At 41.7% G+C, this 12,425-nt stretch overlaps 1 protein-coding gene across 1 annotated transcript in view; it reads left to right on the forward strand.

Annotated features, from left to right (window-relative positions):
* The window catches only part of CREBL2 (cAMP responsive element binding protein like 2), a 34,978-nt gene that overhangs the window by 887 nt on the left and 21,666 nt on the right, over positions 1-12,425 (forward strand). The window lies entirely within an intron of this gene.

The raw sequence follows: 12,425 nt of genomic DNA on the forward strand, positions 1-12,425 counted from the left end.
AAGTAGGGAGAACTGTTATTCCCTTCCCTTTCTGTGTGGCACACGCATAAAAACATGATGACGACTCTGGAGAGTGAGATCCTTCAGTCACGCACAGCAAATATCACAGAAACAGTGGCACAAATTTGTCCTTCACTTGCTAGTACCACTGTGCCTCAGACCTGAGCTAAAGAGCCATTGCTGGGATGAGAGACTAGTTTAGTCTCTGTTCCCATTCAATCCTTAGCTTGTCACCTGAGATGGCCAGCAGAATGTTGGTATTTTGATTCATTTATGTGCTGGCTGTAATGGTTTTGAGCCATGGACACTTGTTCTCTAGGAACTGGACTGAGATCAGCAACACAGTTGCTGTTAGGCTACCAAAATGCTGTCAGGCACTTGCTAAACTCTGACCTGGGTTGGGTTAAAACCAGTAATGGAGAAATGAAAGGCACATATCCCATTACGAATTCTGAGACCATCCAGTTCTCGTTCTTTTCTTTTATTTCTACCTGTGCTAATCTGTTTTAATTGCATAAGAAAACACCATAGCATCACTTCTTTTAAAAACACATATTTATATTATAAGATACAACTGTGATGTTCTGATCAGGACAGCCAGAACTGTAAGCCACTGCGTTACCAGGTGAGAGCTTTGCTGGGGATTAGACTGTGTGTTCGCTGCCACACCATTCTGTCTGCTTCACCACCAAACTCCTGCCAGTCTAAACCTTGCCTTGCAGATAACATACAGTGAACCCAAATTCCCCCAGAGACGTATCTCTGGAGTGTCTAGTCCCTCTCATTGAACATACAAAAATTACTTAAATTTGCTGCCCCCAGAGAGACAGAGCTAGCTGTGGAGTCACACGTCACTTTAATAGCCAGCATGGGAGCGGTTTATAACAAAACAAGAATAAATGTATTAACAAAGAGCAGAGATTTAAGTGATATTAAGCACAAGAAAAAGAGACAAGTATAGTTACAAACAAAACAAAATGCTGTCTCATGACTAACATTTAATTGTAGCAAGTTACGATCTTTGCTTCAGCAATTTTCTTTCTTACATCAAGTCACCAGCATCTCTAGCCCTACAGGCAGGGGGGTCCAAGTTTCACAGGTTCTGAGGTTGCTGTACCCAATGTCCCCTGAGTGATGGATAACTAAAATGTCTTTTTGCTCCTCTTATAGTACCCAAAGACCATTGTCTCTGCCTCAAGTGCCAGGGACAATTCCTGGGTGCAAATTCTGGGCCCCCCTTGAACTTGCTAAGCTGCTGCTTGTCAACTTGAATGCTTTGTTTACTTTGTAGGTGAATGTACTTTCACTGTCCCCTGCCTGTAATGAAGCTGGTTACACAGATGAATCCACATTCCTTTGCCTAGGACAGAATGGATTTATGTACTGCCTCCAGCCCGCATTTTAAGAACATATTCCCAGCACACACACGTCATTTTTTATTAGAGCTGTCGATTAATCGCAGTTAACTCATGCGATTAACTAAAAAAAGTAATCATGATTAATAAAATTATTCGTGATTTATCGCAGTTTTAATTGCACTGTTAAACAGTAGAATCCCAGTTGAAATTTATTGAATGTTTTTGGATATTTTTCTACATTTTCAAATATATTGACTTCAGTTACAACACAGAATAGAAAGTGTACAGTGCTCACTTTATATTATTATTTTACAGTGCAAATATTTGTAATAAAAAATGATAAACAAGAGATGTTTTTCAATTAACCTCATACAAGTACTGTAGTGTCTCTTTATTGTGAAAGTGCAACTTACAAATGTAGATTTTTGTTTGTTGCATAACTGCACTCAAAAACAAAACAATGTAAAACCTTATAGCCTACAAGTCCACTCAGTCCTACTTCTTGTTCAGCCAATCGCTAAGACAAACAAGTTTGTTTACATTTACGGGAGCTAATGCTGCCCACTTCTCGTGTACAATGTCACCTGAAAATGTATATGGCACGTTTGTAGCTGGCATTGCAAGGTATTTATGTGCCAGATATGCTAAACATTCATATGCCCCTTCATGCTTCAGCCACCATTCCAGAAGACTTGCTTCCATGCAAATAATGCTCGTTAAAAAAATGATGCGTCAATTAAATTTGCGAATGAACTCCTTGGGGGAGAATCGTATGCCTCCTGCTCTGTTTTACCCGCATTCTTCTCCATATATTTCGTGGTATAGCAATGTCAGGTGATGACCCAAAACATGTTGTTCCATTTTAAGAACACTTTCACTGCAGATTTGACAAAACACAAAGAAGGTACCATGTGAGATTTCTAAGGATAGATACAGCAGTCAACCCCAGGTTTAAGAATCTGAAGTGCCTTCCAAAATCTGAGAGGGACGAGGTATGGAGCATTCTTTCAGATGTCTTAAAAGAGCAACACTCTGAAGCAGAAACTACAGAACTCGAACCACCAAAAAAGGAAATCCATCTTCTGCTGGTGGCATCTGACTCAGATGATGAAAATCAACATGCATTGGTCCGCACTGTTTTGAATCGTTATCGAGCAGAATCCGTCATCAGCATGGATGCATGTCCTCTGGAATGGTGATTGAAGAATGAAGGGACATATGCATCTTTAGTGTATCTGGCATGTAAATATTGTGCAACGCCAGCTATGACAGTGCCATGTGAATACCTGTTTTCACTTTCAGGTGATATAAACAAGAAGCAGACAGCATTATTTCCTGCAAATATAAACAAACTTGTTTGTCTGAGTGATTGGCTGAATAAGAAATAGGACTGAGTGGACTTGTAGACTCTAACGTTTTACATTGTTTTACTTTTTATTGCAGTTTTTGGAAGTTCAACTTTCATGTTAAAGAGATTGCACTACAGTACTGGTAATGGGGGGATTGGAAAAATACTATTTCTTTTGTTTTTTTACAGTGCAAATATTTGTAATAAAAAATAAAGTGAGCACTGTACATTTTGTATTCTGTGTTGTAATTAAAATCAATATATTTGAAAATGTAGAAAACATCAAAAATATTTAAATGGTATTGTGTAACAGTCACACGATTAAGCACGATTAATTTTTTTAATCACTTGACAGCCCTATTTTTATACATAACCAGCACATATATCAAGCGATGGTTTTCGGAACCAGCGTGTCACCGGTTTACATATGAATTCCTTACAAGATACCTTTTAGGTTCATATAACAACAGCGTGTTAGGGGAAATGAGTGTGTCAGGCCTTGAGAGTTACAGTATGGTAGGCCCTGTGCCAGTGGGCATTCAGGGACTCTTAGGGTCACAATTACAGCTAAGTTATTGTAGAAGTTGATAAATATGTTGTTTCAGTAAGGGTTTCATGTTAAGCTTTTAATATTAGTAATCGCTTCTCGGCTCTCTATGAGCTAAGATCATGTATACTATTTTGCCCTGTTAGACCTTGATTTTGCAAGCTACTCCGCATGGGTGCACTGTCATTGAAATCAGCAGGGTTCTGTGTGGGTGCAAGGGTCTGCCTGTGTGAAGCTGCTTGTGGGATCAGGTCTGTAGTTATGAAGGGTCACAAGGGTCATGGGGGTTTTGGTCCTTGAGGCATTTAAGGCAAAATGGTGTTGCCTGAATTATTATTATTTTTTTTTTCTTGGAAAATCTTTTCTTCTGTCCTGCCACAGAATTAACTCTCAAAGCCTTGAAGATCTTTCAGATTTGTGGTATATTTAAAATTTTTAGCTTTAAGTGTATTTTGTGAGGTGTCAAGATTGTCACATGATAAACAACATACACATTAATCTGTTTTCTTTGAAAGGGATACTGCCCATATTCACTAAATAAACTGAGTTTTAGCACTCCATAAGTAAGAAGGTCTTAGCTGAAGTTAAATGTATCCAGAATTTTCCTGGAAGGAATTTCTACTTGTGGAGGAGGAAAGCAAATATATGGTGGCTTTCCTACCACTCCTACCTTCAGATTAAAATACACTTTCCTGGTATTACTTTTCTATGTAAATATGTAAATACTTGCAGTGGGGATGTTTCACAATTTTAAATGGAAGGGGAAGTGCTGTCCATAAGAGATTATCTCTAGGATGTAATCCTGGGAGGTGTCAAGCAACAACAACTTCATCTGAAAAGGCTAAGAATTGAATGGGAACAGACACTAAACTAGTATTTTCAGGCATTACTGGTATTACTAGGTATTTCTGAATTTGTGCACCCTACTTAGAAAGGTTTTATTGTTAATAATGATCTTAAAGGGCTCTGACGCCCTTAGCAACAACTTTTCACACTGCAGGTTAGCCAGAACCATTGGTGGCTAAATTCAGTGGATCCCATTTTGTGTTTGGGAGGGTTCTCACTGAATTGTACAGCAGGAGACTGCTATGTCAGTGTGGGACAAGCACTGTAATAGTACCTGATCATATTAGGTGTGCAGTTTGATGTGGTTCAAGGCCAGCATAGTTTGATCTCTGTAATCTGCTAAAAGTTCCACTGACTCATGTTTTCCTACTTCTTGCAGGGGCTGAAGTAGGTGATCTTAGGTTCGCTTCCAGCCTTATCTGTGGTTTGAACAACTATGCCTGGGGAAGGAATTTCCTTATAAAAGCTGAGATGATAAAGTTGCATTAAGCATGGGAGTAGTCATGTTATAGCTGCATCCACCAGAGTTCAGTCATTCTGTTTGATAAATTTTGTTTTCTGTGCCCCTACTCTGTGTGTATTAGGGATGTAAAAGGTTAAGTGGCCATAACCGTTAACCCTGGAGGGATGCCGGCCAGAGTAGCCCTCGCCACGCTGTGCCGGCTGGCCAGAGGGATCCCAGCTAGTCAGCCAGGGGGACCCTAGTCCCGGCCTTGCTGTGCCAGGTGGGTCGGCGGCATCCCAGCCCCAGCCACGCTGGCCGTCTAGAGGGACCTCACTTAACGGTTAACCAGTTAAATAACTTTTAACCCATATTTATATCTCTAATGTGTGTGTGTGTATGTGTATATATATAATAGAATGTATGTATATAGGCTCAAATTCTGGAGTTAAGCAAAATACTCCCTTAGTTTACAGTTGTATTTATAAATTATAAAAGATTAAAAGCAATAATACCTTAAGATGTATTTTATGCTTCTATGTTTGACAATGTATATGATTTAAAATAGGAAACTCTGGAAGTAATGAAAGGAAGAGGCATGGTGGTCTAAATATCAATTCTGGAAAATGTATGCTCCATGGCATCTCCTGTTCAGAGGCTGTTCAGTGTATAACAATGGTATTCAATTACATTTTCTGGAGCGCGGATAAGGCAGTATCCAAATGTTGGTGGACCAAAGGGCTCTTCGGGTGTTTGCTGTCTAGTGATCCTTCCTCCGAAGAGGTTGCAACCTTTCAAGAGTGGTGTGCCAGATTGTATTTAATAATCTCAAAATATTCCATTGAAATCCTGTAAACAAATAATTATACTAATACACTGTAATGCCTGTATAACAGCATGCTATTAGTATTAATTATATTAAAACTATTAAATTAAAATTAGAAGTTAAACTCATGAGAAATGGACATCTAATATTCCTTTTTATTGCCTGAACTTTCGACATTAGATCTCTTCACCTCACCCTTCACTCCCCAGAAAAGTACTGTGCAGCATGCAATCAAGATAACTAATGAAAGCATGTCAATTACTGATTGGTTTATGTTGCATAAGAGTCTAATTAAATGTGTACCACAGTAAGTTGAAGTGTATCAACACATTCTAGCTCCAGCGTATTTAAATGCAAATGAAAAATTTCTAAATTAAATACATGGCATGTCAGTAAATAGAGGGAAACTAAACTGAAGTGTCTCTGTCAGGGTGGATTTGATTTAAATCATGATTTAAATCACTAGTCAGGAAGACTCGATTTAATCATGGTTTTCTACATAAAAGTGCATTCTTGTTCATTGTTATAAACTTAATACATATTCTTCACAATTCAGAGATAGATGTAGGTTTCATTTTTAGAAGGTACACACTATATATTTTTAAACAGTGATTTATTTTGAAAACTTTTCAGATTAGTTTTACAGCTATATCAGAAAATGAATGATTGTTTGGTTATTTCATTTACCAAAGGTAATTGAAGCAGATAGTTCACCTCCCAATGACTTCAGAAATATCTCCAATTCAACAGGTTAATCATTAATATTTGGAGGATTTTCTTGCCATGCTGTATTAGGAGGAGAACATCACCAGACAGACATTTAAATTTGTTTTATTTCACTAAAACAACAATGTTAAGTATTCTGGATTTTTTTCTTCAACAGCAAACATGTAATATTTTAACAAAACAAGCATATGTCCCTCACTTCTCACATTTATCTCCAGACTTCTTCTCCTTGTCCAGATCTATTCCATCCCCAACAATCTTCTATTCATTGAACTTTTTGAAACTTTTTGCACTTTTAAAGAGAGGTAAGGGGTTGACTCTGTGTACACAAATTTGCAGAGGGACAATAGAGCTGAGGTCTGTTATTTCTCTATATATTGTTCATTTATTTAAAAACATTTTTTCTGTTAACAAGCAAGTTACCTGTGGGGAGACAAATCCACAGTTTGAGAACTGCAAAACTAAGGATCTCTGATGGTATCTTCTAGACTGAGTCCCATTGTGTAGATAAAAAGATTAACCTAAATAATCTATACAGAAGCCTGTGGAACCCCATAAGATTGGGTCCCTAATCCATGAACTATTGGAACTCATTTACAAAACTTTTCTTAAACATTACATGACTATATTGTCTCATACTATAGCATTAGAATTTATAATCCCCATTCCATGATGAGATATCTTTCAGCTATAATGTATCTTAATTAATACTATCTTTAGATAGGTTTTCTCTTCAAAAAGCATTTTATCCAAAAAATCGATTTTTTTTTATTTAAAAAAAATCATTGATTTTTATCCAACCTGGTCTCTGTCCAGTCCCCATCAACTCGCCCCCCATCCGCTGTGGCCCTCGGCCTCATTTCTGTAGCGGATGGAGTTCTACACCCCCCTCTCCCAGGCTGGAGAGCGGGGGGGGGGGAAGGGGCCTGCAATGAAGGACCCCTTCCCCTTCCAGGCTGCGGGGGCCGGGGGGTGCTCCAGGGGTTCTTCACCCTCCTTCCCCAGCTGGGTGTGACAGGGAGCGGGGAGCAGAGGAGGTATCCCTGTGCACAGAAGGGAGGGGGGGAAGGAATGGAGGAGCCCTGAGCTGCAGAGTTCTTTCTGCTCCCTCCTCCTCCTCTCTCCCCTCCTGTGATCAGGGACAGCTCCTTCTCTCCCCTACCCCCTCTTCTTGTGAGAATAGGCTAGGCTCCTGAGGGGCAGGGCAGAGAACTTTCTGCTGCTTCCTGAGCAGCTCTGGTTGGCTGCTGATTCCCAGGAGCCATGAAGGAAGAGCTGATGCCTATTGCCTCCTGAAGGCCCTCATTGCTGGAGCTGGCCTGCAAGCTGCCAACTGAAGAACAGTGATGCATAGTTTTTACCAGTGGAACCTTAAAAACCAAAATCTTGTTTACTTTGCATAGACATTAGTTCCTGTGATGCTTCTATTAAATTGGGTTTTGTTCCTATATTCAAGTGCAGTACTGCTTGATTGCTGCCCTGTACCCCAGAGTTGGCTGTGTTTTTGTATGTAAATCCTGTAGGCCCCTATCCTGCAAAAGGGAACATAGGCGTGGACCTGTGCAGAATCCCATTAATTTTTGTGACCTTACTTGTTTTTTTTAATCTGCGTAGCACACTGTATAATATAATTGATGACAAAGCTGAGTTCAGTGGGAGTCTGTACAGGAAGAAGGATCTTAGTAGTGCTTACTTATGTAGTCCCCATCACTGTAGAATCTATGTGCCTTCTAAGTATTTACAAATAGGAATTACAATAACATTTTCCCCTCTCGGTGAAATAGCTTGATTACTTTATAGGATTTTTTTCTTTATGCTTGGGTATGAACAGATGTGAGGAATTTGAGGGAAAGCAAAATTGGTGAAATTAATTTTGTGCTCGTCTCTAAATAATGAGTCATCCATATCTCTAGTGGAAGTGGGTTACATAGTCTAGTTCAAGCTCCTATGAAAATTTGGTCTTGGTCACTCATGAGACTCCCTCTAACAATTTCTCTGTTGCTGTGGTACCTCGCTGTTGTGGGAGGCTGTGGTCACTGAGAGAGAGGTGATCTCCCAGGCAATTAAGGCCAGTCCTATGAAGTACTTAGAGGTACCTGTTGTGTGACATTCAAACTGGACTCTTGTTCATTGAGCAGTCAGTGTGGGGAATGAAGCATTGGGATATGTATTAATAGTGACCTGTGTTAAGGAGATGGGCTGCTGTGTTCTCTACCAGTTGGAGCTTTTTCATGGTATGTGGCTTAAGGTTTGGGGTCATAGTAAATTGTAAAGTCCCTTTTGCTGTTCGGGATGAAAGGAACCTATAGCAACATTAAAATATTCTTCTTGTTTACATTTAGGTTTTAATCTCAAAGCAAATATCAAGTAGCTTTGACTTGCGGTTTTAAGAAAATGCCTGGGCTTGTTTAGAATAGATATGCAATTAAATCAGTATGTACTCTCTGTAGTGTAACATATGTTGATGTCAGGCCTGAGTTCCTTAGTGGTCAGAAGGCGGCTGCTGACTTTTGAGCAATAGGAAGCACTCAGGGTAATGCTAGACAGTTTAGATAGTGGTACTGAAATTGAACCTACTTCATTTCCTGATGGGCAGTACAGAACACAAAGGCTTTGTGACTACACTATGCAGCTTTTAGCGACACGGCTGTGCCACTAGAAGGTGTGCAGTGTAGCTGTTGTTTGTCGGCAGGAGAGAGCTCTCCCACTAACAAAAAACTTCCACCCCCAACGAACAGCGGTAGCTTTGTCTGCAGGAGAGTGCTCCTGTCAACAAAGCACTGTTCACACTGGCGCCTTTTCTCTTAAAAAAACAAACAAAACCTTTTGTCTTTGCGGGGGGAGGGGGCTTTTTTTTAACACCTCTGAACGATGAAAGTTTTGTCCTTCACTTATCAGAGCAGACAAAGCGTAACACTGTAGTGCTTGGCCCACATTTTTAACTTTTTAAATATCCTTTGTATTTATTTTAATATAAATCCTTTTATTTTTTTAAATAATAGGTGTCTCTGAAAGCATGCTGGGTAGAATTGGGGGTTCTGTGTAAAAATATACTATAAAGGTTTTTACATTATAAAAATCCTTAAACTTTGTAGGGAATTATTGGTACTAGGTATTATGCTATTTAAGATTCAATAAAAGTATGTTCACTAATTGAACATTTATATTTTTGAATAGCTATCAGTTTCAGTCTGGATAGCTTTCTTTTTGTGATTTGGGAAACTGGGCCTACTAGTGAAGACAGGAATTCAAGCACTGATGGCTCAGGTCCAAGAATTAGATGGAAGTCAGTTAATCAATGTGAAACATGAAATGTACCATAATATCAGAATCTCCTGCATTGTGTGCAGTTGGGTTATATTGTATTAATGTAAGTGATATACTGCAATTTGGTAGGTATCATCATTTTTATTTTAGGGCTTGTGGCTTATTACGTTTTTGATTACCATTGCAGAGAGAGAGCTTGCGAATATGGATAGAATTTTTTTCCTACCATTACAAGTGTGGTGTGTTTAGCGTTTATAGATATAAAATATACCGTATATACTCGATCATAAGCCGGTTCGTTTATAAGCCGACCCCCCTAAGATGCATAAGTAAAAATGGAAAATTTTTATAACCCGTTCATAAGCCGACTCTATAATTCAGGGGTCAGCAGACTTTGGCTCCCGGGCCATCAGTATAAGCCACTGGTGGGCCGAGATGGTTTGTTTACCTCCAGCGTCCGCAGGCACGGAGGTAAACCTAAGTAAACAAAGTGTCCCAGCCTGCCAGCTGCTTACCCTGACGGGCTGGGACAGCAACTGGTGGCCAAATTTTTTGGGGGGGGAGAAGCTGGGGGTCAGGGGAGTAACTCCTGTGACCACTCCCCACATGACCCTACCCCTAGCACAGGACCCCCACACTCTCCCCCATCCCATCCCTTCCCACCTTATCTGGGGAGGGCCAGGGGAGGATGTCTCTGACCTGGCTGGAGCTGCTCTGGCAGGCTGGGCAGCGCGGCCGCAGCATACTCCGGCGGGCCAGACCGGGAGGCACAGCCGCAGCATGTTGCAGCGGGCTGCGGCCGGGCGGCGTGGCTGGGCAGCGCGGCTGGGCAGCGCGGCCGTAGCGTGCTCTGGCGCGGCCGCAGCGTGCTCTGAGGGGCGGGATTGAGTAGCACGGCTGCAGCCTGCCAGTCCCGGGGCTGCAGCCTGCCAGCCCTGGAGCTGCAGCTGCTTCGGAGGCTGGGGGGAGAGCAGTGTGGCCAGAAGGGGAGAAACTCTGGCCCCGCCTCTTTCCTTCTGGCTCTGCTGGCTGTGCTGCTCCTTGCTCCCTCTGTTGGGGGGAGGGGCTGTGTCCCACCTCTCCCTCTCTGTACCCGTTCATAAGCCGACCCCCGTCTCTGGTGCTTCCCTTTTTTACTAAAAAAATTCAGCTTATGAACAATTATATATGGCAATCTGTAGATGAATAATCAGTGCCTTACTATATGTTACTGCTGTTAATGTGGTAAAGTGTGGCAAGGATCATGAAACCAAAGTTATGTTCTCTCCAATACATTGTCTCACAGTGGGCCAAATTATACCTCTTTAGATAGATCTGCAAAAGGGAGGATAAGGAGGTACATCTCAGTTTCACTCGCATACCTAATGGTAGTGCCCATTTAAAGCATGATGGGGCCCCCAGTGAACTAATAGAAAAGGTGTAATACATGCTCCTACACTAAAATGCTGATGATGATTTGGGGGTGGGGAGGTATAAGGTCATCGCCGTGCCCTCACCCCTTATGGTCCAGAGTCCTTAGACAAATTATGGGAGTGATAGGGTGGAGGAGAAAGTGTACAGGGTCTTCTCATACTCTCATACATCTGTGCAAGGGCAGCCATAATTTAGCCCAGGTGTTTTAGGGACATTTGTCATTTGCAGATAGAACTGCACTGGGTCCATATAATTTTCACTAATATCCCTACCTAAGGTATTTAAATGAATTCTTTATGTCTCATGACTGAAGTTTTGCTTAACATATATGTCTATGGCATCCATTTAAGCCCTAACTTTTAACATATAAGAGTGGGCCAATGTAGATGACTGAGATTAGGGAAAGACTAATTACCCAGGAAACTGCAGACCTATACCCAGAATTGCCAACTTCAAGAAATTAAAAATCATGAGTCGGACCCCTAAAATCATGAGATTGGCCCCCAAATCATGACATTTTAATAAAAGATTATATTGTGTTTTTTTTAGGTCTCTTGATATTTGAACTCCCCCTGTCCATCCCCAGGGTGTGTACATGTGACAATTAGTGTTGCCCACATGTGGGAGTGTGCAGCAGGGGCCAAAATCAGCTTATCCAGCACATCTGCCCGTCTTTTGCCCAGCAATTAATCCTGTCCCCCAGTCTCCCATCAGTTCTCTCCCCACCCAACTTACCTCAGTTGAGCCCCGCTTCAGTTCAGTCTCACCCCATCAGTTCAACTCCCCTACTCCATTGATCCTCACCGCCCTCAGTTCACCCTCCCGGCACTCAACCGATCTGCTTAGAACTCACCATCAATACAGTCCCCTACCCGAACAGCCTCCACCCTCCTCACTTCAGCTCCCCTGCTGCCGCCAGCCTCACCTCTGCTCCTTAGAGTTCTGCACCCTCCCAAGGCCTGGTGGGGCTGCAGTGGGGTCCCCTCTCCCACTTCCCAGGCTGGCAGGGGAGCAGCCCCTGGGGCTGACAGGATTTCTAAGTAAAATTAAGCCTCACATTTAGAACTCTCAAATGTCAGGAGTTTTTTCCCCCAGTTGATTCAATTGCTTATTTGAAGTTTCCCTGCTGGAGTGTAGCCACCTGTTAGCTGGATAGTTTTGTTTATCTGATATGTAAATGATTTCTCATTGTCTTTCAAAGTACTTTGGAATTAACTGCCAGGTGGGGAGGCTGCATTCCTTTTTTTAGGGTTGGGTAACTCTTGTTTGACTGGAAACACATTAGAATGTGCCTCGTTGGGGAAAAAAAATCCTGACATTGAGAGTTTTATTGCGAGATCATGAGTGAGGCTTAATTTTACTAAGGCCTTGGCTACACTTGGCAGTTCACAGCGCTGCCGAGGGGAGTAGTTCGCTCGCAGCGCTGCAGGCGCTGATTACACTGGCGCTTTACAACGCTGCATTCGCTGTGCTCGGGGAGGCGGGGAGGGCGTTTTCACACCCCTGAGCGCAGCAAGTTGCAGCGCTGTACAGCGCCAGTGTAGCCAAGGCCTAAGAATTGATTGCGAGAGTTGACATGTCTGTATACCTTCAGCCATTATACTTTATAAGAACAAGTACCTGAATCACCATATAAGCTACAAAAAGAAGAA

Source organism: Chrysemys picta, chromosome 1 (genome assembly GCF_011386835.1).
Source record: "Chrysemys picta bellii isolate R12L10 chromosome 1, ASM1138683v2, whole genome shotgun sequence".
Classification (NCBI taxonomy): Eukaryota; Metazoa; Chordata; order Testudines; family Emydidae; genus Chrysemys; species Chrysemys picta.